The following is a 26,023-nucleotide window of genomic DNA, read 5'->3' as shown; positions in this document are numbered from 1 at the left end:
ATAGTACTAGCCATTTAAATCAAAGTACAATAAATAGACATAGCTGAATGCAGATGTGTAAACAAATGCTGTGTTCAGTTAAAACAAGATAAATGCTGATTTGGTAATTGACAATTATCTCACATATTTCCCATGAATATTAAGAGGAAAATCTCATTCTCAATAGTGAAAATTGATTTTGTGATCTGAGTGCTAAATACCCAAAAATGATGATTATCCATTTAGTAATGGTCAGATACTCCTAAGTTTTTCTAAACAGAGAGCAAGGCTAATTTGCCATAGTGTTCTAGAACTTTAAATAATAGGTGCAGAATGCATGCAGTAGTAATCTGTCTCCAGATTTGTTTATCCAAACTAAAGACAATGGGCCAAAATATTGTTATTTGCATGGTAGTGCCTGAAGGTCCCATGCTGGCTCAGGGCTCAGTCTTAAAGAGCTTTCATGCTATACAGACAAGCCAGGCAAAGGCTGAGAGAAAAGAATTAGCATCTTCTAATGGGGTTTACAAACCCCATACTGAGCATAGGCAGAAGGGAGGGGAGAGTCTTTCCTTCCTGCTTACAAGCAAGCGGCTTGATTATGCTTCACACAGCTGCCAGAATGGCCAGTCATGGGGCCAGAAAACCACAGCTGAGGCAAATAGCAAAAACAAGACCTCCTATAAATGGGGGGAAAGAACAGAGAGGAAGAAAAGGTTGAGATAAAAGTGTGATAGTCCTGTAGTAGCCTGTGTCTAATAAAGCAACTAGAAGACAGAAGAAGGCTGTAAACCCAGGAATTGGAGGGCTGATATCCTCAATTTAAGTTGAGTGCTCATGACTGAAAACATGCTGAGGAAGACCAGGGAAGAGAAGCTGGGACTCCTAAATAGATCACACAAAGAGGTGTTGACACATCCTCATTTCACAGGATGGGGAATGAGGCACAGAAATGAAGGGTTCAGTCCTGCTACTAGTTGAGCGTATTGACTCCAATCCAGCCAATTGCTTAGGTAAGTGCTTTCTGGTAAATTGGCTAATTTACCTAAACTCTGAAGGTTCCTCTGGTCTGTGTTGCTTGTCTGAGAGAAAAATTGGCTCTCCATACTTTGCATGGATTTTATTAAGATGAATGAATAAGCAAATCAAACAAACAAATTACTATTGTTAAACTACTATAGAGGTTACTAAAATGAGGAGTTAAACAAAATAACTGTCAAATCTAGGTCACAATTGATACTGATTTGCTGATTCAATGGATTAAAAGTAATATTGGATGAAATCATCAGTTGGTTAAATCACTATATTAATACAGCAGGTAATCAAATCATAAGCTTAATGCAACAAATAATCACTTTGTAGCAATCCTACCACCTTTAACCTAGTTTAGTTGTTTGGTGTAGAAGCCAAAACCATGGTAGTTCCTCAGCACTTAACTGTGTAAAAGTTTCAATATAGAAACCAAATTGTATTATCTTTAGGTTATAACCTTAATTCCAGCTTCCTCCTTAAATCTTCTTCTTGTTATGGTGACTAATATTTATTTTCCCCTTCCCACACATATACAAGATACAGGCTTTACCAAGATACTGTTCTGGAAATAAATGTAACTAGGCCATGACAGCTCATCACATCCTTTCATTAGCAAGAAAATTAGGGCATTAGTCATTGTGGCTTAACTGTGTGAAAGGTTATGGCAGTGGTTCTCAAGCTCTTGTATTGGGGAATCCTTTCACATAGCAAGCCTGTTAGTGTGACCTCCTTCCCCCTTATAAACTAAATATTTTAAACATATTTAACACCATTATAAATGCTGGAGGCAAAGTCGGGTTTTGGACAAAGACTGACAGTGTGTGACGCTCCATGTAATAACCTTATGACCCCCCTGAGGGGCCCTGACCCCCCAGTTTGAGAACGCCTGGGTTATGGCTTATTTCTAGTACTGTTCCTTATAAGACCAACAAAGCTACTCAATATTTCCTTGTCATTGGAGGACTTTAAGAACAGGTTAGAGAAACATCTGTCAGGAATGGTCTAGATATACTTGGCCCTGCCTCAGCACAGGAGGATAAACTAGATGACCTCTTGAGGTCCCTGCTAGCACTACATTTTCTATGATTCTGTGAATTCCATTTAATATAAAACAACTAGCATTTATACCAAGCCTGTGTCCTCATCTAGACTATTTCTTGCACTTCCTTAATTTTTAGCTTGGCTTTGTTGCGTTGAGCCCAGAGTGCTCAGTATCTTGCAAGACTGAGCCCTAAGTCACACAGGAAGTCTGTTAAGAGATGGATTCAATATGCAGGTCTTATAAGTCCCAGTCCAGTGCCTTAAACACAAAACTATCCTTCCGTATTGCTCATGTAAGAACCACAGAACTTGGTTCATTGCTGTTTGGGACCCTATTGTGATAAAATTTGGGCTGATATGTCATATGCACTTCTATTAGATAGAAATATAGAAATGTTCCTCTTGTTTTTTTTAATCTTAATGGTATGCACAAAAAGAGAGAGTGAGGAACTCAGTAAACCAAGCAGAGGTTGAGAACACTAAAAAAAAATATGAAAACAAATCAAGCCTATTTATGAAGGATCTGGTTTTCATTCCATCTGTTTTTCTTTTTTTTTTTTTTTTAAGAATACCTTCTTGAGGACTGCATTGCCACAGAGCAACTGGTTTAGCATACTGCCTAACATTGTTCTACAAACTTAATTTCATCCTTCAAAAATTAAAATGGATTTTTATGATCTTTCTACTTATTAGCATAACCATCCAAGTATAGAGAGACATGGATTTTGAGAAGTAAAAAAGTGCATTGGCTTTTGGGTACCTCTCAAAAATGTATTATCTATACTGATATGTATCAAAATAACAATAATTGCAGCCTCAGCCTGAATTGACCAGATTATAGACATTCTTTCACTCTGTACTATAACATTTATTGCTGCATTCTATGTTGTCAAACACATGCATCTTTGCTTCTGAATACAGATTACTTTGTGTGGATGAAAAAAAGTATGTTATGTCCATATTTCAATTCTGAAGCAATGTATATGGTTGGCAAATATTCCCCTTAAACTATGACAGCATGAAGTTGGCTTACATTAGTTATTTGGGCTAAATATCAGATAGAAAACATATTTCTCCACCAAAAAGGGAGAAAGAACATTAACTGGGTACTACCCCACATGATCAGATGAAAATGCAATGAGGCTCAATGGGGTTACTTCTGGAAATATCAGTGAAGATGGTATTATCATCCAAACATGGCACCTCTAGGACCAACCATCAGAAAATTATTAGTCTTCAGGTAGTGTCTGAGTAGACGTGGAACCCACTGGTGAATTTGAATTCCAGTCAATCACTTCTGGATATACATTCATTAAACTCTCCATGGCAATCACATTTTACATCATGCCAGAAAAAAGCTACATTATCGTTTAATCAGACAGTACAGTGTTAGCACAATAGGGCCCTGTTCTTGGTTGACCCTTAAACATTACTAAAATTATTATTGTAACATCTAGGAGCCCTAGTTATGGACCAGCACCCCACTGTGCTAGGTGTTATGTAAATATGTGGGGGGAGAGAGTCTCTGCCCCCAAAGAGTTTACAACTTCAAGATAAGAGATGACAGATGAAAACAGACTGCTGGGGGGAGTTCAAGGACTCAGCAAGACAGTATTGCCTGCATGATAGGTAATGGTTTCAGCACATCAGCAGCCTAACTGTTGTCAAGGTTTTTTACATGGGAGAGCAGAACCAAAGACACACCTTGCATATTTCAGAATTTGTCCACAAAATTAGAAACTCAAAAAAACTGATTTATTGAAATAGCAAAACAATGTTTCCCTTTTTTTTAGGTGTCATGTACTGCAACCCTAAGGAGAGGTGTCTCTCTTGACTTGCTGATGACATAAAAATCTGTATCAGTTTGGAATCTAGCAACGGATTACCCTCCTATGCCAGTATACTCTTAAAATCCATCTGAAGCCTTTCAAAACATTGGGTGTATCTGCAGGAGAAGCAGTTCTGAATGGCTGCATAGCAGCTAATGAACAATTGAGTTGACATAAATTGGCCCTAGGATTTTGAGCTCTCCTTTGTCCCCAGCACCATTACCCACTCTGTGCACAAGGCAAATACCAGAGGTTATCATTTATGTCTAAAATTATCCTGTTTGTTTTCATTTTTTAACTTTCGAATAAAATACTGAATTTGCCATATTAGTGCCTTTTATGCTCTCTTTATTTTTTCTCAAAAGGTTTGAAACTTAAGAAATATGATCACAGGCAAGGTAGATATTATATTACTAATATTGTAGACCAGTGGTTCCCAAACTTGTTCCGCCACTTGTGCACGGAAAGCCCCTTGCAGGCTGGGCCAGTTTGTTTACCTGCCGCGTCCGCAGGTTTGGCCGATCGCGGCTCCCAGGGGCTGCAGATCGCTGCTCCAGGCCAATGGGAGCTACTGGAAGCAGCAGTTAGTACATCCTTCAGCCCGCGCCACTTCCAGCAGCTCCCATTGGCCTGGAGCAGCGAATCACGGCCAGTGGGAGCCACAATCGGCCGAACCTGTGGATGCAGCAGGTAAACAAACCGGCCCAGCCCGCCAGGGGCTTTCCCTGCACAAGCAGCGGAACAAGTTTGGGAACCACTGTTGTAGAGAATTAGTCTTAGTGAGCGTTTTCTGAAATACATGTGCTTACTATGTACGATGCCAGCAAAATAGTTGCAGGCATGAGCTTTCTTTCCTTTAAAATTTTAATGAAAAGAAAATTCACTGAAGTCAATAAACAATCCAGCCTGCAAAGCCAGCTTTCACAAACTCCTGGGGCCTAAACTTCACCCTTCCCACCACACCACACTGTCACCTTATTATGCTGCAGGGTATGAGTAACTCTATTAACTACTCAGAGCCTGCATTTGAAGCACTGGAAACTCTCCTAAGAAGCATTAGAGTGACTTGAAGCTTGGATCTACTATTTATTTGAACGCCACAATCTCAAGAGTATCAAACAATATGTTTAAAATGCTTAACCTATGTTAAGCATTAAGGATCCTTAGTAATGATGAACAAATAGTGCCACTGTAGTCCAGAGAAACATTTGTGGCGTATGAATTGATTGTAAGAATATCAGAATCTAGACCTAAGCGAACATGATACATTCACTCCTTTACCAGTGACTTACACTTGATAAAAAAAATTGCTAACAGATTTTAAAGTGAATACTGTTATCCAACCCACATAAGAAATCTACCATAAACACATAATTTACCAATACCTTAACTTTGAAGTAATTACTTAAATGGGGCAAAAATAATTAATAGCTAATAATCTTGTGATGAAATTACATAGCAAGCATGTTCTAGAGATACCAATATGTAGTGTCAACAGCTTCTATATCACTGGTTCTCAAACTCTTGTACTGGGGAACCCTTTCATATAGCAAACCTGGGAGTGTGACACCCTCCCTCCCCCCAATAAACTAAATACATTGTTTTTATATATTTAATACCATTATAAATGCTGGAGTCAAAACAGGGTGTTGGGTGGAGGCTGACAGCTTGTGACAGATGAAAACAGACTGATGGGGGAGTGCAAGGACCCGGCAGTGGTTTCAGCACATAAGCAGGCTTAACTGGTTCTGCTCTCCTAGGTTAAAAAAAAAACCTTGACAACAAAGACACAGCTGGTTTTAATGGACAAAAAGTAGGTTTAAAAAGAATGAATACGTAATAAGCGCAAGAGTCAGCATGTGTTTTCAGGTATAGTTTCTGCCCCCACCCCCAACTGTACCCTTCTCATCTTATCTACACCCAAGATGTAAAGTAGATATCTCCCTATCGTAGCTGCTTCTTATGGGCAACACAGTTCTTCACTATTTCTATGCCATAAAGGAAACAAAACAGGCTACCTGAGGTTTTTGTACATACTTTTTTATAGAACCATTCTATTTTAACAGAATTTCTTATCTAGATCACCTCTTCCAGCTGGATGATGTGCCTGCCTGTCTGTCTGTCTCATTTCTCTTACTGTCTAACACCGAGAAGCAAATACAGAAGAGAGGAAAAATGCAGTATGTTATCCCATGTACAACACAGGCACAACACAGCAGAGCTGACACTAGGAATGGAAACTTTAAGGTGTGTGTGTCTAATGTTGGTTGTGCGTGTGTGTTTCGAGAGGGGTGGGTTTGGAAAAAGTCTTTCGTGATGATGACTTACATTGTATTGTAAATCAACCTTTTGGTAATTGTTATCTCCTAGACTAATCTAAAATGCTAATATTTAATATATTAAGTGCTTTAAGATATAACAGTTCTTAAAAATCTGTTTGAGCATATGGATTTTTCCATCTGATTCACATGTGCATATATGCACATACAAAACTCCTAGTTCAAATCAGCTTCCATCTGTGACTTGCAGATAGAGGAATGAAACACATTTTATCCTTTTAAAAAAAAAAAGTGACATCTGACACACACAGATGGATAAACCCAAATATATCGTTATCTTATAGCTAGACCTGCGGCTTTGGGATTTGCAGTGTGAATAGCTGTGCTCATCAAAGTGATGTGCTATAACACCCCCACCCCCACCCCCAATGTGGATGTTGTGGGTGGAAACTAAAAAAGTATTAGTTCACATTAGTGTAGTGCCACTCACCACAAACTAAGGGGTGAGGGACTATGTCCAGCTTAATGGAGAAAAGGAGTTGCCACTTTAATTGCAAGGGTAGCTGGACTGATAGAAAAGCAGTCATTGCCCTTTTATGGCTTCCCCTCTCCCCCTACTGCCAAAGAAGGTTTACCTGCTCCAGGTAGGAAACAGATGACTGGACCCAGTGAGTGAGAAGACTCCTTCCCACCCCCTCACTGCAGGTAGTATTTATACTAGGACTGTGCCAGCAAAGCCCCCTTTTATATGAACCAGCACTCACCCTTCTACCCAGGGAAATACGGTAGTTAAAATAACAGGTTTCACCATGATCTGCTGTGGGCATCATGGTAGCCTCCCCTTTCTTGGGAAACTGGGAAGGATTTTCTTTGTCCCCACCAGATTGGCTGAGATGAGGAAAGTTAAGGGCCTAGTGGGATAGGAAAGGGTGGTTAGGCTACAATGTTGCCATGCATTATGTAAATGTGAGCTGGATGCCAAGTGCAGGTACTCCATGGCGAAGGGGGACTCTAGTAAAATGGATTGGTAAAGCATTTAAAGGAAGCATTCTTGAAATGAGTGGGGAAAGGTGGTTCAGGGCTCCTGCAACTGGTATTGAGAAGAGTCAATGCCTCCTCCTTTACAGCACCCCCTTTAATCCTCATGAGGGGGTGATGGCTGGGTCCTAGCAGTGGGTTGGCTAGGACCCAGATGTGTAAGGGGACAGCCTAGCAAGTATATGGAAAGAATTATGTAATCACTGGCACTCTACCCATTTATCATCTGGGTACTCACAGATATTTAAGAATAAAGTTGCAGCCTAATTAAAACTACAATGTGCCCTGTCCTTCTTTCAGCATAGGGGGACAATCCGGTTTGGGTAACTATGTGCTCTTCTGTATAAAGGTGAAAGCAGTACATGCAAATATGCATGGTTTTATTTATCCCTAACAGTAAAAAGCATTTTGACCAATATGTAAATATTTGTAAAAACCAGCTGGGTCTGAGTTTGAATGGTTTTTATAAATCTATAAAGAGTTTTTTAGGTTACTACTGACTGGTAAATTTTCAACCCTCTCTCCTTATGACTGCAAAGCAAATCTATGTGAACAGCCTTTACGTTTACTTCCCTCTCTCTCCCCGACCCCCGAAATCCTGTGAATTTTCCCCCACATCCCTCTCTGGGCCTGATCCATAGCCTATTGAAATCACCTGCAGTTTTTCCACTGACTTCAGTGGAGTTAGGGTCTGCGTCCTCAGGACACTTCCTCCTTATGTTAAGAGGACACTGTTAACTTAAATCTGTCAGATATTTTTGACTAGTGTTATTACTTGTAACATCTGAGATCGCTATAACTGAAAGAGTTTGTTGGGATTCCTTCAGAGATCTCTTCCACATGGCTTATACAGAATACCTTGCCCAGTTCTGGGAGAACATCCAATTCTCTGGGATCTAAAACACTCAGCTTGATTCCACATTTCATCACTCAGGTTCTTTTATTTTGAGATATAACAAAGCTATGCTGAGTAGATCATGCTCAAGTATAAGAGGGTGGATATAGCATGTATCACACATCCAAGTTACGCAGAAACCCTCTCCCTTGATATACATTTACACATCATTGCATTTATTATACATTACGTAACACACCTTTTTTGTGTAACTCTGCCTGTTGGTATGCATACTTCCACCTTTTCATGTTCTCTGTATGTATAAATATCCCCTGTCTGTGTGTTCCATTCTATGCATCCGAAGAAGTGAGCTGTAGCTCAAGAAAGCTCATGCTTAAATAAATTTGTTAGTCTTTAAGGTGCCACAAGTACTCCTATTTTTTGACTGGTTACTTTTCAGGAACTAATTCCTGTGCAGCATGCACTAGGGCTCCACCTCCTCTTTATATTCCTAATTCATCTTCTCCATTGTCAGTAAATGGTTCCCTGAGTGTTCTCCCTCTTATCTTAGCTGGTTCAGATATTCTTTTTCAACCTAATGATCTGTTTACCTCCCTACTTCTCCCCGGCACGTACTACAGGAGGTGGAGGCCGCTTTGCCGCCCGCTGCTCGGGCCTACCTCGACTGGGTCCTGCGAGAGGGCACACCCCGCCCACCCACCACCCTGAGCCCTCCGGACCTTTTCATTGGGCCCCTGCCCCGTGGACCTGACCGGCCCCCCCGCCCCTTCTCCGCAAGCCGGCTGCACGATCTGCAGCTGGTTCGCTTCCAAACCACGCCAAGGAAGCATCTCTACACGCTCGTGCTCCACACCCTTCACTTCCTCACCCTCGTGTCCCACCCCCACACAAAGTGGCGGGATCTCCTGCCACCTCTGGAGGGTGAGGAGCCCCGGTGGGCCAGCCTCTACTCTACCCTGGTCCTGAGGCCCGCCGGGGATATCAGTTGGCAGCTCCTCCATGGGGCCGTGAGCATGGGTGTGTATTTGGCGCGGTTTACCCCTGTCCCAGACACCTGTCCCTTCTGCGGCATGAGGGAGACCCTGGCGCACATTTACTTAGAGTGTGCCAGGTTGCAGCCCCTATACCAGCTCCTCACCAATATCCTGTTACGTTTCTGGCTGCACTTTTCCCCTCACCTCCTTCTCTATGCACTCCCTATCCGTGGCCCCACAAAGTCGCGGGACCTCCTGGTCAACCTCCTCCTCGCCCTGGCTAAAATGGCCATCTACGCGACCAGGGAGAGGAGGTTGGCCGATGGAGACTCCAGTGACTGTGGGGCTTGTTTCCGATCCTTAGTCCGTTCACGTATCTGGGCGGAGTTCCTCTGGGTGGCGTCCACTGGCTCCCTTGATGCCTTCGAGGAGCAGTGGGTGCTGTCCAGGGTTCTCTGCTCGGCGTCTCCGTCAGTCTCCCTTCTTATGACCCTTTGACCGCACTCCTGTCCCTGTTCTTTTATTAGTTGTCCCCCGAAATCAGTGGGATTCTGAGGTCCTGTAGATCCTCCCCTTAGGCTGGGGGGTGGGATCCTTTAGCATTGGGCGGGCTTCCACCCGTCCAGGTCCCAGAAACCCAATAGATACTTCTATCTTCCAAGAAATGAGGCCTCCCTCCAGGTGTTAATTGCTCTCAGTCACAAAGTTAAGAAAAAACATTTTTTCTTTCACTTTATGCATTTGACAGTCCTTTGTTAAATTTTCAAACAAGCCCCTTTGTGCTTTTTCCCAGTGCTTCTTGGGAGAAACTCTCTCTAAACAGCTGCAAAACTAACTCATTATCCTCCTTCCAATCTCTCCTTTTCTGTGATAGCTCCAAGAACATTAATGTGCAGAGACCACTGCTGATCATCCTGAACAATAGTCCTGTTGTTGCCTTGTACTTACCCACCAGTGACTGGAGTCTGGCTGGCTGCTATGTGAAGGGGCTGCTGAAATGCAGAAGGGTCTGCAGCCTAGAGCGGCCAGGACCTGGCATCACTGTGGGAGCAGCAGCAAGGTGCCATCAGGGATCTCGCGCCAGTCTCCTGTGGGGGGAAGCCTGGCAGCGGAGGTGAGATTGGGGAGGGAGGACAGTGCTGTGTCCAGGAGGGGGGTGAAACAGAATTGTGATTGGGGGTGCTTCAAAGTGTATTTCAATTGCATTATGGAATGAGATTCTTCCTATTTGTTGTTACAAAGAAAAAATACTGCAAAAAAGTGGGAAAAAAAAAAAAGTCTGTCTGTATTAGATTTTAAGCTGTTTGGGGCAAGGACTGTCTCTTTTGTTTTTTCATCATACAGTAACAAGTACAATTGTGATCTGTTTCATGACTAGGGCTCTTAGGCACAAGTAAATAATAGTCCTACTATTTTCCCTGTTTGTTTCATAGCAACAGAGAAAAGAACAACCATTTAAACAGACATATTTGACAGGACAATGAGCAAACTGGGAGGGGGGTCTGGAGAAACAACATTAAACTTCTAATTTTACATTGATCAGATTCCAAGTTGATGGTGTCCCCTTAAGCAATCTTTCTGTAGGGAGAAGTCAAGGGCTTGCAATCCTCCAGTCTGTGATGTTTGGAACAGGGAGGGGATAGCTCTTCTCCTGCAGTATATGACTGGAGCAGTCTAATAGGCTTTTGGTTGAAGGAAGATTGTGTACCTCCTGACTTGCAGAAACCCTTCTAAAAGGTTGTTTGTATGTGCTCCTGTTCCTACCAACTAATTTAGCTTAGGGCCTGAGTTGTTCCAGATTCTAAAAGCATTAGTCCTGTGGACTGAGGGTAAGGCCACAAAAGGTGCATAGCTTTACAGGATGTTGAAGAAGAAAGATGATCTTACGGTTAAAGGACTGGTTTGTGGCTCTCCCACAGACTTTCTATGTGATCTTGGACATATCACTTAATCTCTCTTGTGCCTAAGGTGTCCATCTGTAAAATGGGAATAATAATTCTTTAACCATTTGTCTCTCTTGTCAGAGTATAAGGTCTTTAAGGCAAGATGTTCACTTAATGTGAGAACAGCATATAGCACAAAGGGTACTGATTTCAGTTGGGCATCTGGACACTACCATTATGCAAATGGTAGTGCACAAAATACTTTTATTTTGCTATTTTACAAGTCATTCAGATCTATGTCAGGCAGCAGTACACAAGTGTAAGATGCATGATTAGTATGAAAATTAATAAGTAAAATAATAATGAACAGAAATTAGGAGACAAAAGTGTGTGTGAGAGACAGAAGACCACAAACAAATGTGTTTTATCTATGATGCATCATTGTTACTTCAAGCAGTTATTAATTAATATTTGTAACAAGATTAAAACTTGACAAAATCATGCAAGCGAATTTCAAGCCATATTACTGGTGACACTTATCCCTCATATTTCTGCCTAATGAGGCAGAAAGGTAGCATGGATGTGTAATTATTTATGTGCATATGTAACTATATTTACACTGTTGGATATAATTAGATGGAGATATTGCACAGCAGGGCACTTCAATAAAGGGTACGGAAAAGAAGAGGACAGAGAACAGGAGGGAAATGGAGATGGAGGACACTAGCATGGTAATTGACTTCACTGAACGTGAAAACAGGCCATAATTAAGCCATGATCTATCATATCACAGGCACATATATAACTTCAAGCACATGAGTTCTATAGTTCTATAGCCTTTATCAGTTTCATCAAAATTTTAAACCAAAATGCAACTAAATATAAAAATGTTACTTAACAACAAAACAAAACGAAAAGCCACCAAAATTCACACATGTGCTTCCCTGAAAATGGAGTTGGAGGAATTTATGATAAAAGAAAGGAGGGTTATTGATAAATGTAATTCATTTACTTAGACATTTTCTGTAGTGTACGCCATACTATCTTACTCAAATGGAATGTTTTTATGTTGTAGATGGAAGTGAAAATAAAAAAGTGAATAGCTAACGAAAAAGAATGAGGGAAGTAAACCAAAACAGTACAAGAAATAAATGAACTAAATGTGATTACTTGTGTCACTTATTTGATCAGGATTTGATTCCTTGAAGCGATTGAAATAAGTCAAAGGACATGGGAAAGAAAAGTGTCAAGTACCTTTCCATCTATGCCTCTAATAATCAGGTGGCCCTTTCCACCCAAAAGTTAAAACTTTTAAAGTTTCGAGCTCTACGTTATCAGGAAATAATGAAGCTGACAGGAGCTAGAATTAGAGAACATATTTGTTCTAATGTCTGCCATGTTGATGTATAGGTGAATGAAGTTGTCAGATTCCTAAAGTGTAGTAGTATTAGATGTAATATGGAATCAGTCTGGGGCTGATTTATAAGTGTGGCTGGCAACTCTGCTTATTAAGGTTGCCCAATACTTCCAATTAGAAAGCCCTGTTTTCAGTTGCTTGTAACTTTTTAATAAACTTTAACCACTTGGGCTTCATCATTTCAGCCAAAATGGTTCAGCCGTTTTCAGGAATGAAGCTAGAGAAAAATGTGTTTAAATTTTCTAATGATCTGTTCTTTCAGAAGCTCTAAGTGTCCTCCTCCTTTGGAGCACGGACTTGAAATTTGTCAGAGAGAAGTGGCCTTTGTGTCAGGGATATGCCTTTTGGTATTCCTGTGGAAAATCTGGCCAAATTTGGCTAAATTGTAAAACTTTGGAAAAATAGCACTTTGCACATGCTCACTAAAGATTAAATAGAACTTAAAAGTTAATATCTACAAAGGTTCTGTACATAATGAGCATGCTCCAGCCCAGGGCTAAGAAGGACATTTCCTGAAATTGCTGCTGTGGTCTGTGCCACCACCAGAATTGAAAGCAATGAGCTTGTGTGCTTTCAATGACACTCATATGAGGGCCAGATAGCATGGAGGAGGAAGTTTCTTGATTTGATGTACAGGGGACAAGAGAAGGCCAACATCTGGGGGGGGAGGGGTGGTACAATGGGAGTAGAATGGTACAAGAAGCCTGGGGGAGAGATTTGGAGTGTGTGATTAAAACCTCTGTCATAACCTTAAGTATTTTTATGTACTCAATTTTGAAAAGAGCCCACCAACTTAAGGATAGCAATAAAGACTTTTGTATTAGTAAGTCTGACATCAGCTGTGAGACTAACCATGGAACACATGTTAATGGTGTGGTGGAACAATTCCTTGGAAAATAGGATGACTAAGGATTAGGAGGTCAATTTTAACCTGTTGGATTATAGGAATTTTAAAGGATATTACTACCATGATAAGTGAAATTGAGTTGATATAGGAAACCTACATTTTGGGGGGAGGGGAGGGGAATTTGACAAGGTGGTAACATTAGATTAATGGTTAATGTAAAGAGTTATGCAATATATAAGGTAAGTGATTTAACAACTGGATACAAATAGTAATAATTGGAAAGGGATTATAAGTGAAGTACCTCAAAAATAAGATTCAGTATATCTGATTCTTATAATGCATAAAACTTTGTTTTTAGTAGTCTCATCCATCTCCATGTTTGCAGTTGATATTTGTTTTACCTGTAAATTTAATGAAGGGAATGATACAATTATATATTAATTTCTTAGGTGGTTGAACTGAAATTCCCATCTCTTGGCCTAATGTAGACTACTTTATGTATTCCTGATAAGACAAATGGAACACTCATTTATTACCACAGTGAGGAAAAGGATTTGGTGGCTATTCTGAAAGAAAAAATGTATTGAAACCATCAACCCAATGTATAGCTGCAGTAAAACAAGACACTACATAGGTTATTAACAGAAGAATAAAACATTCAACATAACACCTGATACTGTTACTGTATAAAGAAGTTTTTGATTTAGGAAATTGTCATGTATAACTTTTAGAAATTCTGAAAATGCTTTTAGTACTAGCAGCATGAGTCTGCCAGCATGTATCACTCAGACTGAAATCCCCCATGATTACATATGATCTTTTTTCCCCTATGCATTATAGATACGTGCCTAAGAAGCCCATCATTCTGTTCTTTCATGTGATTTGATGGTCAGTAGCAGACCCCAACTATTGTGTTTTATCAGTTAGAGTATTGCTCTATAAGCATTCAAGATCTTTTGCTTCTGAGTTGTGGTAAACAAGTAATACCACTTTCCCTCTCCTTTTTGCCCACTCAGTCTTTCCAAAATAGGTTCATAATAATGGATTTGAACATTCCAATCATGCATAGCTTTCCACCAAGTTTCAGTAACACCAACAAGATCAAATTTGTGCTCATCAGAAGAATTATTTATTTCTTTATTTCTTTATTTATTAGCCAGGCTTCTAGCATTGGTATCTTCTCCATGTTCTTTGGTGTCTTGATTGATTTTGTTCTAAATGATCTGAGTTTTCACCCTCCCTCTCTGTTGTTAAACACCTTCCTGTTTAGCCAGCCTGTCCCCTAGAAGATTGCTTCTCCTGAGCTAGAAGCCATACAAAATGTACAGCCTCCTCTCCCTGTAAGTGGAACAGTATTCCACAAAACCCAAACCCTCTACCTTACAGCACTTCTCTTGCTAGCACTTCATTTCCAAAACATTCAGTCTTCCTTTGTTTGTGGGACAAGAAGTATATCTGAGAAGATCACTTGGACATTGTTCCCCTTTAGCACCCTTCCATGTGCTGTGAAGTCCTCTGTAATCTGTGAGGTATCCCATGAAACTGTGATGTTGGTGGCAATGTGTACCACTGCCAGTGGAGCCTTGACCACTGACTTCAGAAGTCTATTCAATTTTAGATGTGTTTGTGTTTTGGCATTGAGAAGATAACCAATCCTGTTATCCACCCTTCCTTTGCTCAAGGATGGTTCATTGATTAGGTCTCTAACCTAGGACTTGGAAGAGACAGGGTCAATTCCCTGCTTAGCCACAAACTTCCTGTGTGAAATTGGGTGAGTCACTACGAGGTCTTTTAGCATCTGTACTTGCTCTTCCAATGCAAGAATATTTTTTTCCAGTACAGCCACCAACTTGCATTTCATAGGCAGGAAGTACCTTCTGGCGTCAGGCAGGAAAGAAAATATGACTTGTTCATTGCAAATTACAGTCACTGATCGGTTTCTGGCCCTCATGTACTAAGCTTAGAACTGAACCTAGGAAAAAAGTTCCAAAGAACTTTCACAAACTTCTTCCAAAATTGCCGTTTGCCTGTCCAGGATTCTTGGCAAGTTTGTGACCTCATAGGAATTGAACATAAACGTACAAATTACAGTATCGTATGATTAAAATAGAATTTAATGAAACATATATGTATCATAAAAATGTCCACATGATTTTACTATGTGGCAGACTCTAGGATCATCTCTGAATCACCCCGCCATTAAGTCTTTGCAAACTGCAAATATTTACTACGTATTGATGGGTGTGGTTGGATTTTGTTAGCTCCTATCAATAGGAGAGGTTGGAATATCTCCCTTGGCAAAGTGAACAGGGGTTTTGGATACAGACAAACTGCACAGAAAACCTCCAGATTAGCCAAGCTGAGGAAGAAAGATGTCTGGTTATTTGATTTACTGGGAAAGGGGAGCAAAGTTGAATTTTATTTTATTATACATAGTTTGTGTTTTCTATATTGCTCTGTAGATAGAACAAACACACAAGTTTAACCTATGAAGATCAGTTCAGAAGTTGCAAATGTGAACATTATCATTGTTTGGAGTATACAACACTACAACATACTGAATGTACCTTAGTATAACATCCCATAGTAGTTTGATTTTTCACTGGCATTTATTTTGACATTTTAATTCTGAATCTTTCATAAAAAGAGTGATTTCATCTTTTTTCTTTTCTTTTTTTTTCCCTTCCATTCCCTCAAAATAAAAATGCATTGTATGTTTTCTTCAGGGATTTTGTCACTATTTTGCTTCTTATTTTTGTGACATGTTATCTTTTCTAGTATGACATTCTTTTAAAAGGCGTGAATTAGCATATAGCTTTTATAGAATCAAAAGTTCAAAATTTTCCCTGTGGACTCAGGGTACACAGGGCAATGTAGTGGGGAGTTTAATATTCTGAGCTGGAAAAATGTGGCACTGTCTTGGCTGTAAATAAATATAAATTTCATAGCTCTGAAAAACAAACATTTGAAAGCAGGAAATTCAGAGACAAACCACTCCAAGTTTCCTTATTTCATTAAATTCAAGACTTCTTGGAAAAGAAGCAGCTAGTTGGTTTCTTACGTTTTTTTCTTTTTTCTTATGGGGAACGACTCAATCTGTGTTCACCAAAATTTAAGGAGCAAATGAGACTTGCCGCAGTTGATAAACTTAAAGATGACCAGGTAGCATCATTTTCCAAAGATTTCTTATCACTTCCAGTTTACTAGGAAGTTTTGTTCTTTCCTCCCAGATAAGCATTTTTGACCACAGGAATCTTTGCACAGGTTGGATTACTGCAACACATTGTATTTGAAACTGAAGGCGAAGATGATACACAGGCTACAGCTGCATGTCTTCTCCATGGCTCAGGCCACTGAGAGCACATCAGGCCTCTGCTCAAGTCACTCCACTGACTCCTACTCCATTTCCTATGACAGTTCAAGGCCTTGGTCCTAATTTTTAAAGCAGCTAATTTAACAAGCCCCAGCTATATCACACATGTCTTTGAACCATCATACACTCCTATGCAGATCACACAATGCCACACGTGAAAGCTGGAGGCAAAGCACTATTGGTGAAGAGGATAGAGGAGACCAGGTGAATCTGAAGTCTGAGCATATTGAGGAATATTACAAAGTCTTCCTCTAAGAAATCTTCTACCATCAGTGACTCTCACAATCTGAACACCTCTTCTGTTTCTACAATTCTATGGGGGAAAAAAAACACCATAAAACCCCTAACCCACACAGAATTTTGATCACAAAAAGGCAGAAGAGCTAGAGATGACTTGAAACTTTACTAGTGCTGTTGATTTTGTATAGAAGGCACTTCGATATTACAGTGGTGGGTTTCAGTATTGAAACCCAAGGTAAATAGACTGAGAAATAGATAGAAGTCCTTTAGAAAGTATATACATACTACAAAATAGTTGTCTCCCAGCCACACCTTTCATCTTATCTCTAAGAAAATATCCCCTTGCCATAGGTTGGGGGGAGAAAAAAAAGAAGCATAATAGCCATGTTTTTGTGTCTGTTACTGTTGATAGTGAGCTGTATTCTACTTGATACTTCTATTTGCCTTTAAAGAGACAGGGCATAAGTTTTCTTATCATTCCTGAGATGACGATGATGATTTGCATTATTGGCAGATTAATGTAGGCACATTAAATGCCATACAAGACAATGCTGGACTATTTATGGAAAAGGCCTGAATTCAGTATATTACCTTCAAGAAAGAAAGAATTAGAAGTGAATTAAAAACACACATGAAATGTCTCATCAGGTATGACGGTTATATAGATGTCAGCATGCTGTTGAGCTCCATTAGATTATGATGACTTTAATTTACATTGGAATTTCTGTAGAAGGACCTCATCTGTCATGCTCTTAAAAACATAAACATTATTTTAAAAGTAAAGCTGTGGGAAAGAGATTGCCCACAGAGCAAACTGAAAAGGCAAATTTTAACAATTGCTTTTGAGACTTCAGAAGGAAAAGTATCACATTTTTCTAAGCGCTATTCCACCGGCATGGCAACAGCTCATCATCACCTATCAGAAGTGGGAGCTGGAATTGAAGTTCAGACCCTAATTTTCTGTGTTACGGGGCCTCCAATCTTCCATAGGGGGTTATTTAGCACACTTACTAAACAGTGTTGTATTTCACACACACCTTCCAAAAAAAGATGCATCTTGAGGGACCGGGGAGGGAAGTCAATCAACTGTTAGTGTGTGTGTGTGATGTGTATTATTATTATAGTTTAAAACCTTCTTGTTTATAAATAATATTTATGTCTTCTAGCTTAGATTTTCAATGCACTTTACATATCTTAATTGTATTAGCCTTCTAACACCTCTACAAAATGGAGGTACATGCATCTGACGAAGTAGGTATTCACCCACGAAAGCTTATGCTCCAATACATCTGTTAGACTATATGGTGCCACAGGACTCTGTTGCTTTTTCCATAAAATAAGTATCTTTATATCCCCTATTTTACTGATGAGGAAACTGATGCAAAGATGTAATATGCCCAAGGTCACCCAGGGAGCTGCAGTAGAGCCAGGAATACTACCCAGTTCACCTGGCTCTGTTCTCCATTGTTTTTCTAAATGATCAACCTTATCCCTCTTTCCTGTTATAACTTTAAGTTAGATTTATAAGATTCTTTCTTAATGAAAACAAAATGGTGGGAAATGAGAAAGCGAGATGGTTTTAGAGTCTTTGAATGGAGAGGTACAGCAAGCAAGAGAAGAAAATAGACTCCTCAAATGGTCCATATTCCTCTCATCATTCATTGTTAAACATAACTGCAATAGTTCAAGGGGAAAATATTGATTGTGATAGAGTTGCAAAACATCACCGCATGATTGGGAAAACATAGAATCATATATAAAAGGCTGGAGGGAACCTCAGGGGGATTCCTGCAATATTGAGGCATGAATAAATATACCTTGGCCATTGATGATGAGACACCATGTACTTTGGTACATGGGGTTCCATGTGCAGAGTTGTGATTAACAAAAATAGTACTATCTCAAGACTTAGGGTAGAATATGAACCATTATATACTCTATTTTTTACTTGCTAATCATCAGATTAGTAATATATCATACCTATAATATATTGTAGGTATCTTTCCTCATGTTTAATATGAAAAGATTAAGAGACATCTCCATGTGTATTGGAGTTCAGGAGCAGAGGAGGTGAACTGAAATGTCACATAGCTCCATAGAACAAAATACTCAAAACTTTGAGGGAAATGGAGGATGAAAGAGAGCCTGTTTTTGCTACCTAGATTACAAGGAAGAAAATCAATAGTTCACAACAAACAGACCTTTAGGTGTATATGAATACATGTAACAGATGGCAAATACCAGCATGTTATGCCACCCTGACATTTCACAATAAATGCAAGTGCCAAATGCCATGCTCTTTTTCTAGTTACCTCCAGAGGAAATGGTGCTAAGCCAGTCTTCCTTCCCTGTTTATTAGGAGAATTTCATTTATTATAATATTAGAATGTCACAATTCTCTGAATTGAATTGAGTTCTTTGTCTAAAATTGGAAGAGTGGTACCTTTAAATATCACGGTCTAAAACTTTCTATTGAATCCATATAACACTTCTGTTGCCCAAAATGTGCCAGTGGTGGGAGTTACTGAATTAATTTAATGTTGATGCACTGTATTTTAAACCTTTCAGCACATTTAATATGAACATGAGTTTTAGTTTCAACCTGTATTGACATCTCAAGTACCACGTGCTCTTATGTACTGTATCAGAGGGGTAGCCGTGTTAGTCTGGATCTGTAAAAGCAACAAAGAATCCTGTGGCACCTTATAGACTAACAGACGTTTTGCAGCATAAGCTTTCGTGGGTGAATACCCACTTCTTCGGATGCAAGGGCATCTTGCATCCGAAGAAGTGGGTATTCACCCACAAAAGCTTATGCTGCAAAACGTCTGTTAGTCTATAAGGTGCCACAGGATTCTTTGTTGCTCTTATGTACTGTAATTCAAGATATCCTCTAACAGTACTATATTCCCCAGTGGTGAAGTGTGAAGAATTTAGTTCTGCTTGGTTCAACTGGTCATGACAGTCCCATTGATTTAGTTCAGAGGTCCCCAACGCGGTGCCCGTGGGTGCTATGGTGCCCGCTGGGGCATCTAAGTGTGCCCGCATACTGGCTAGCAGACGAGCATCTGCCGAAATGCCGCCTACAAGCTGCGTCATCCAGAGGCATTGCCGGCGAAATGCTGCCGATTTTCAGCAGTATTTCAGCGGCAACGCCTCTGGATGACGCTGCTTATCAGCGGCATTTCGGCGGCGACACCTATTGACATTGCTGCTTGTTGGCAGCATTTCAGCAGATGCTCATCCGCTGCCACTGTCCTCTGTGGCTTGTCGTCTGGCACCTGCCAGCTGAAAAAGGTTTGGGACCACTGATTTAGATAGACTTTACTTACTTGTTGGTATCCCAATGAGCAATTTTGTGGAATTAGCGACAGCTATTTCTGAAAACATATGTTTGAACTAAGCATCTGTTAATCTGTCAAAATGCTCACTGTTAACAAATAAAGGTCTACTTTATCACCTCATTACTTAGTGAAAATCAAACCCAATATAATATTGATTCCAATGTATGTGCCTAATCTTGTAAACATAAATGTGAATAGCTTTATTTATATAAGCAGTCCCAATTAGAGCATCTACATTTAAAAAAATATCAGTTATTTCCAATTTCAAAAAGCTGTCGTGTGTGTTACAAAATATATAATTTAAAATAATATGTATGGAAAACAAATTCTAGCTAGCGCTAGTCCTAATACAATAGAACAACATATGCATAAATGTTTGCAGAATTGAGACCTTAGTAAGGAACTATTAGCTTTTCATTTTTTTTAAAGTAATAAATATGATTTGAACACGTACAGAGATGAAACTGTGAGGCCCTAAGATATAGCCCCTCTTGTAAATGAGTCACTGGCAGTGTTTAAAGAAAAAGGTGTAAAGAGGAACAGCTCTATTGACTCTTGCACTGAAAGATTTTTCCAGCCTCCCATGCTCATGCTATGTCCTCTTTAATCAATTAGCTGGTTATGTTGTCTCTGGACCCCATAGTTTCTTGGCAGCCAGTGCCTGCTGCATCCTTACAAAATAAGGAATAAGTAAAAATCTCCAAAGACTTTGTCCAGTGCACAGTTAATAACAACAACAACACTGCATTATTATTATTATTATTTATTATTATTTTATTTATTATTATTGTATTTTATTATTATTAGTCTTTTGCTAATAGAGTATAAAATCAGGAGGCGCTTGAGAAAGAATAAGGTTACATAGCAAAAGCAAATTGAGACGAGCAAATGCATACAAAAAATCACTTTTCCCCAAATGAATTTTCATAACCTCTACTCTGTCCTCTTTCAAATCCTTTCTAAGGAACCACCCTCTACAGTGATTCCCATGGTTGGGTGCCTAATGATAATTACTAGGCAGATGTCTTATTAAGTTTCATTAATATTTCTTGTACATTTATGTTAAAAGTTCTCCCCTCCTTTCTTTAAGTTTCATACTTGAAATCTTAGTTACAAATAAATGCAACCTTGTGTGCCTCATCTTCCTTCTCCTGCTCTGTTTGATGCTCCCTATTGCATCTTGAGCCAATTATGGTTCCAATCCTGCAAATGACTGCACATGAGCCTACTGTTGTGCCCATGCAAAGCCCTATTGACTTTAGCTGGACTTTGCACAAGAACAACACAGTGCCCATATGGAGTAATTTGCAGGATATGGGCCTATGACCATAAACTACTTGTGGCAGGAACTTTTTTTTTAAATTGTGTGTTTGTACAGTGCCCAGCACAATTAGGCCCTGATTCTGATTGTGGTCTCTGTCTGCTACTGTAGTAACCATGATTAATACATTTATTAATGTCTGAGATCTGTGCATGAATGCCACTATATGAAATGAAAGTACTTTTATTATTAGGTTATTATAAATTGCTCAATCTTAGGTAAAGCAAGAGAGTATATATTGATATCTAGGAACTCAGCCATCGCTCAGATCTAATTTTCTTCATGATCTCCTTATATTTAGTTTGGATAAAAGTCAGACATTTGTTTAGTAAGAAAAGTAGGATGCAGGTCACTTTAGACTTATCCTCAAATCTCTCACAGGGGGAGTGCTAAAGCCTTTCTTGAATTGACTTTCACACAGCTGGTCCTGTGAAGGGGTTTCAGGGCTACTGTTCCAAAACTGAACTCAGGTATTTAGTATGAGTGAAATAGGAAATGAATTATAAATATATAGGCCCCTTCCGATCTTAGGCTAATACATACAGAAGTTTCTTTGCCATGATAATGAAAAGGAAACCTGCTGTCAGCTTTAATATCTTGCCAAACCTAGGCAAAAGTATATCTACTGTGTAACATATACTCTACATAGAAAGAAGCCAGAGTTGTTCTTCCACTCCTGTCTTCTCTTCTGCTGATGAGATGTTACATCTCTGAAGCAAAAACCTCCTGCTTGTTTCTTTGTTCATCCCCAGTGCTTTGCCTTTGGTATTTCAGGGTGTGTCCCTTTCAGTTAATTTAAAAAAAAATGTAGAACTCTTGAAGGTATCAACCATATGTGTCTTTTGTAGTGTGGTGTATTCTGGGGCTGCCATGTTGAGTCATTCTTTTATTATGCAGTTACAAGACAAATAAGGTACTCTCATCACTAGAGGGAGCACTTGTCCTAAAATACAAGAACTTCATATTGCATAGATCTACATTTCCTGTTCGGGAATCAATCTGATAATGTTCCCAAAACAGTTTGGAGTGACCAAAACCAGGAATGAAATGTCAAGAAAGTGGGTCTCAGATAGGATAAGGATCGTAGAGAGGAATGAAAGGGGACAGGGAGAGAGAGGTTTATGGGAAGATGGCAGGGAAGAAGTACAGCTTGATGCAGTTGGCTCAACTTGCAAACACTCCTTGCAGCAGTACTATGGGGACTAGAGTGACCAGACAGCAAATGTGAAAAATCCAGACAGGGGTGGGGGGTAATAGGAGCCTATATAAGAAAAAGACCCAAAAATTGGGACTGTCCCTATAAAATCGGGACATCTGGTCACTCTATGGGGAGCTGAGGATTGTGATGGATGTGTGTGGTAGGAGCACAGGGGAATGAGAGTTGCAGGGAAACTAAGCAGCGCTAAAGTGGGTCAGCAGAGCTTGATGGCAGTGTGAGAGGAACATCAGGAAGCTGAGCAGATATGTGGGGGAAGAGGTTTGTGTGCTGAGAGAGGGTTGGAAAATGGGATTTGAGGCTGTGAAGGTGTGTGTGAGGCTGCAGGAGCAAAATTATTTGATGCTAAGACTTGGGAACTGGAATGGCTACTCAAGGACAGCTGTTTCAGATCTCTGTTGCACTGAGGCAGCAGCACTACATGGATGTTCTTGATGCACCAGTGCCTCCCTGCACTGACACTCTGTCCCCTTCCACTTGATCTCCACAAATCACTGCACAACACTAGCTGCCTCCCTCATTTCTCTTATCCCAAGGGGTGAAAAGCTATAGGGAGGGGAGACTATCAGATTTGGACATGGATGTCTAATTTTACCTTTGTTTAAAATAGCTATCTTGACTAGTCAACATAAATATATATATATATATATAAAAGCATTCTATTACTCCATGCATAACAGCATTAGCTAGAAATCACCAGCACTGTCAACTGGATTTGACTAGATTATCTGTTAGCCTGCCTGTGCATGTGAGGTCCTGCTCCTGATTTCAGTGGCTGCAGAATCAGGCCCTGTGAATTCATCCATATATTTTTCTGATGAAAATCGCTAGTGGGGACTTAGCTGAGCATTTAAAATGTGCATCCCTGGTGAACTGGTCAGTCATTTCAAGATATGTCATTTATCTTTGCTAGTGTCTTATACCATCACTTTGTTCATTCAACCATACAAGATCCTTTTTATAGGAAGGCCTCCATATTCATGTACATATCTTAACTGTAGATAATTTCTCTCTGACAAAAATTAAAATATTTCATTTATTTCTATTTTGTTTTCACACTTCCTTATTGGTAAATGTTTTTAAACATTTTTTTCCCAATTCAGAGTTCTCATATAACAGGAGAATTTATGCATAGATTAAGGTTCATTGCTCCCTTATTGGTAGTTTAGTCTTCATATTGAAAATGAGAGCATTCCACAGGGTTGGCCTAAGAGAAAAAAGGAGCAGATCAATTTAAGAACAACTGTATTTTCTGTCCTGGGCTGCATTATCTTTTCCATAGAAGCTCTGTAGGATCAGAGTGTGTGTATGTACCACTTCCTTCCCCGTCACCATTCCCACTCCTATAACATCCAGACCTTCTCTCTGTGCAGATCCCAGATATTAGAATAGGTTTCTGTGGGATCCAGAGGTAGAAGACAGACACCTCTGCTCACTTGAATACAATAGAAGGAGAGCCACACATGAAGAGTCTCTCTGATTGCAGGTATGAGGGGAGGCACAATCTGAGCTGATAATGTATTTGTTTTGACATATTTTGAAATAGGCTGTAGTTCTTTCCTGTCGGAAGGAGTTGAGGGTGTCTATGCTAAATGTATTGAAGTGGTGGTAAAAACAAAATCACTAGCAGCAAAATAGTGATGCCTAGTGGGACACTGTACTTAAGCATGTAAAGTCTTTTCCAGTTGCTTTATTCCTTTAACATTTGCAAAGTTTTTGTTTCTGTCCTCACGAGTGCAGCTGTTTTCTTGTTCAAGGCTGGAATGGGTAAATGTTGGTGCAAACTCATTTGCATCAAAAATACCAAGTTGATCAGAAAGTAATCTAAGAGCAAATACCCAAGGCTCCAGAACATATATTTGACTATATTCTCTTTTTTAATGCATATTAAATGAGAGTCAAGGCCTTGTTCTAGTAATTAAGAGACCACTAATCTCCTCATGTTTGGTGTTAAACTGTGAGGTTTTTATGTTAAGGGCCTGGATGTATTTTTAACTACCCATTATTAACTGCTGGAAGATAGTTTACCTCAGGTTTTGTAGTCAGGGTTTTGTTTAATTAAAAGTAAGATAAACCTAAAACAAAACCCAGCTCCAAACATACTTGCGATTCTGAATCCAGATTTTCTAGTTGGATTTTGTCTGGTTGAATTTGAACCCCAGATCTGAATACTCCCAATTATAAAGTCAGATTGTAACTTGCACTATTCACCAACACAAGGAAGACTAGCAGCATAAGGACATAGTGTAGCTTTGGTGTAGAAGGTTAAACAGAACAGCCTCCATGGAGTTGCAACCCATGCAGGTGGGTAGGGGTGTGGAATGGCTGGAGTCTTTGTACCATCTCCACAATGTGTCCACCACCATGGAAGGGAAAGTAATCTGTGCCAGATAAGGGACTGGGACAGATTGACTGATTCTTTCCTTAGAACAAGTGTCTGCTCATGAGGCAGCACATATCATGCTTTGTGGCAAAGGTATGACTGCCCATAATGAGTGGAAAGAAAGTGTTGAGTAAAAGTTTGCAAGCAAGCCATGCATGTTGTATGTTACACAAAAGCATTCATTGAGCTTTTAAAAGATAATTAATGTGTTTCTTATTAAGAATCAGTCTGTTTTTAGATGATTGATTTCACCCTTTTCTTCTGTTTGCCAATGCCTACTCTGGATTGATGTAAGTAGTTGGCCCACCAATAAGGCTGGCAAACAGACAAAGCTAGTGGTTTATTCTAGGTATCAAATGTAAAGCACTGAGGTATAAAGAGAACATTTTTTCTAGTAAGAGACACATAGGATTGATTATTATGCTTTCTTTTTAGCTAACCCCCCACCCCACCCACCCCCCGGATTACCTGAGAAATGAGAATCAATTACTTCACTGCAGAAAGAAAAGAAAAAAGAAAACCTCATCAGGGCTTCAAGTCACATTAATTTTAAAATATGTTGTGAGAAAAGATGTAGTTAGTGATAAATTGACTATGTGGGTGGATTTTACTCTAAATCCACTCTGAAAGGATTTCTATATGATTTATTAACATAGCAAATATTTTAAAATGGTAATGTATGGCCTGACTGTACATGCAATTGAAACAAATCATTATAAATTCTAAGTGTAAGGAATAGAGTTTTTTGTGTCATTGTTGGAATAACTTGTTAATGACAAAGTTGCTTTTGGAGTAATCAGTAATAAATTACACATAATCAGCTATTTATTATTTTTATTATGGTAGTATAATGTAGAGACCCAGATAGGATAATGGCCTCATGCTAGGTCCTGTACAAACACTTGATAAGTACTCCAGGGAGCTTGCAATCTGAATGGACAAGGCAGAGTGAGAGAAAAGATGTATTATTT

General features: G+C 39.6%; 1 long non-coding RNA gene across 2 annotated transcripts; it reads left to right on the top strand.

Moving 5' to 3' along the window:
- The first annotated feature begins 687 nt into the window (after positions 1–687).
- LOC120406466 lies at positions 688–25,823 on the top strand. 2 transcript variants are annotated; one of them, XR_005599297.1, is made up of 4 exons: positions 688–992; positions 5,948–6,128; positions 24,043–24,155; positions 25,488–25,823. It is a non-coding gene; the product is annotated as an uncharacterized LOC120406466 (long non-coding RNA). The 2 variants fall into 2 exon arrangements; XR_005599298.1 differs by having other exon boundaries at positions 5,962–6,128; positions 25,488–25,822.
- Positions 25,824–26,023: the final 200 nt, after the last annotated feature.

Source organism: Mauremys reevesii, linkage group 5 (genome assembly GCF_016161935.1).
Source record: "Mauremys reevesii isolate NIE-2019 linkage group 5, ASM1616193v1, whole genome shotgun sequence".
In the NCBI taxonomy this organism is placed as follows: Eukaryota; Metazoa; Chordata; order Testudines; family Geoemydidae; genus Mauremys; species Mauremys reevesii.
Note: the sequence above shows the minus strand (reverse complement) of the source record. Positions and strands in the feature narration are given on the sequence as shown.